We start from the raw sequence: 3,245 nt of genomic DNA, 5'->3' as shown, positions 1-3,245 counted from the left end.
ACTAAGCACACGTCACAAAAAAATGCTGTTACTCAATCGGTGTTCTATGCACTCGTGTGTAGCAGACACACATGACAACCTAGTAATTGATTCTCCTAATTCCCATGTATCTACATACTCATTCCGTATTCCTATGAAAGAAATTAAAGTATACAGAGAATTATAAATATACACCAGACACAACGAAAAGTGCTGTCACTTGATTCTATAGAAAAATGCTTTGATAATAGTAAGCAGAATTAATATTTTAATAAAAATAATACTATAATACAGGTTAGAGAATTTTTAATACATAGTCTACGGAGATTCGAACCCAGGTCCGCAGGTAAACAGCACCCATCGCCTTGCCTTCTCACACGAGCCCATATTCCCTCACGACTAGGCACACATCACCAAAAAATGCTGTTACTCAATCGGTGTTATATGCGCTCGTGTGTAGCAGACACACTTGCATGACTACCTAGTAATTAATTCTATTGTACATACACCGTCATTCCGGATTCCGATAAAATAAATCATGGTATATATAATTCATTATAGAGAATTATTAATATACACCAGACAGAACGGAAAGTGTTATTACTGGATTCTATAGAAGAATGCTTGATAATAGAAGGCAGAATTAATATTTTAATACAAATAATACCATCATACAGGTTAGATAATTTTTAACTAATACTCTAGAGATTCGAAACCAGGTCCGCGATTAAACGGCATTAATTGCCTCACCTGCATACACATGCCCATATTCCCTCACAACTAAGCACACATCACCAAAAAATGATGTTACTCAATCGGTTTTATATGCACTCTTGCGTGGCAGACACACTCACTAGACGACCTAGTAGTTAATTATCATGTATCTACAGTCATTCCAGATTCCAATGAAAGATATCAAGGTATACATAATTAATTACAGAGAATTATAAATATACCCCAGGCAAAACAGAAAGTGCTATCCCTGGATTCTAAAGAAGAATGCTTGATACTAGTAGGCATACATACACACACATATATGCTGGTTTCTCTATTCAGCAAGTTGGTTAGATCAAACATATTTAACGTATCAGCAATGTTCACTTGTGCTGGTAATTTTTTTATTATTTCTAAGATGCCCAAGACAACTGTCTTTCTCATTTACGGGTTCTATAAGTACCAAACACAATTGTTTTCTAATCCAAATAAGTGCCACACATTGATAAGACTATAATTTCCTACTTGTACATTTTTGTTCGTTTTTTACACATTGGTATAAAATCTAAGCCACAGATCGGTATTTAATGACGTGCACCTCCAAGCTCTGCCTAAAACACATAATATTCACACTTATTTATAGTCTATATATGAAGCACTTATAGAGACAATACCCATAGAAATCCTTTTGTCATAAAATCTGACAGTGGCCGTTTTATGAACCTAACTTATATGAACATATAATCCTGTGAATATGGTTCAGTGTTACGCTGGAACCAAATTCTCTATTTTCAAAAAAATGAATCAATTAAGCTATTAAAACCATATGTGGAAATGTACATATAAATGTACCTAACCTAGGTTATGTAACATATCTATTGAGAACCCTTCACTATGTTAGGGAACAATATTGCCAAGAGGGGAAAGAAATAGGTCAATTTTATCCTGGTATAACTGATTATGGAAAGAAAATTAAACGAACTTGGGAAAATTGTTCATTTTTATCCTGGAACATTTGATGACGGAAAGAAAACAAACCAATTTGGAGAAATGTAATTTTGATCAGGTAGATCTGATAACAGGACAAGAACCCCAAAAACTGGAAAACACTTACCAAGCCATACTTCATAATCTATTATCAAACGTCTGATACACAGGAACGAAGTGAATTATGTAATACCAGTGTGCTTCTTCCTGGCACTTTAGACTTTACCGTGATATATCTTGATTTTCGTGGTATACGCAATACATATTTTTTCTTTATAAACGTTCTTTCATTTGATCCCATGAGTTTTTTGTCTTAGTGCTTGGTAGGATAATCATGAAGAATATGATGATGAAAGCCATCCGATCGTGGTATCTTTTCAGTAATGATAGCAATTATATAGAAAATCACGAAGATGTTATGTCTTGATCACACATTTTACTAGCTGTGTCAACTTTGGATTAAGCAAAAATTTATAATGCGCAGTGAATCTTTAGGACATTTCACTGTCGCAGGATCGATTTGTTAAACTGATCAGCTAAGTGACATAGATCTCTTACAAGATGTCATACGGTACATGTTGAACGAAAACTTCTTATATCTTTCAAGGACATTAATGGATCCATTTGTACACTAATGATAAATATTGAGCCATTGCAATCAACGGCCTTTGCATATCAATACATCAAGCTCTAATTATTAGGCTTAGGTGTAATATTTGTTTAAACTGAGGCCTTATTTTTCTTCCTACTAGTATCAGTCATTTACAAGTCATCTAATAGTTGAACTAATTTTTTTTTAATGAATGTTCTTGAAATAATTGCCTTCAAACAATGTTTTAAATAGTCCGGGACTAAAATTAGACCTTTTATTCTAACAACCTTACTTTGGAACTTTCTATTTCAAAATTACTGACTTCTTTTACAAATTTGATCAAAGACCAGATCCTAAGCCGTATTCGCCAGGTTCTAGCTTTTAGTGCCTACAGCTTAACTACTTTACTAAATTTTGAGTTTTTGTCGCCAAATGTTATTTAACAACATTTTACTAAACACCTGTGTAAATTTCCATCAATATTTAGGTACAAAAACCTAAATATAGTTGAAACAGATAAATTTGTTTAAAAACATTTGAAAAATAAAAATAACCAATTATATCCTATGGTGGATAGAATATGGTTATTTCGCGCTGATTATAAGTTCTATGAAACTTAGTTAATACAAGAAGAAAAACAGGCAGTATATAAGGATTACTACATGTTTGCACATAAGTGACGGAATAGGGAATTGTACGCCTAATTCTAAGTATTAAATCATATATGATGTATGTTTTAGGCAGCGAAGTACATAATAGAAACTCTATCAGTCCAAATACACAGTTCAAAGCTCAATAAAATGTTTAAATATGTATGATTAGGGAACAAGATTTCTACACAGACCTAACATCATAACAATATTTCAACAATGTGTTTCAGGTTGAAAGGTTGACCTAAACTATGCAGTTGTTAGTGATATTATGTATTTGATACCCAGTGATAAGGTGATGAAAATTGTCGTTTAGACAAGGT

The sequence above is a fragment of the Sinohyriopsis cumingii genome, unplaced genomic scaffold (assembly GCF_028554795.1).
Source record: "Sinohyriopsis cumingii isolate HCF-2022 unplaced genomic scaffold, ASM2855479v2 utg000229l, whole genome shotgun sequence".
NCBI lineage: Eukaryota > Metazoa > Mollusca > Bivalvia > Unionida > Unionidae > Sinohyriopsis > Sinohyriopsis cumingii.
Note: the sequence above shows the minus strand (reverse complement) of the source record.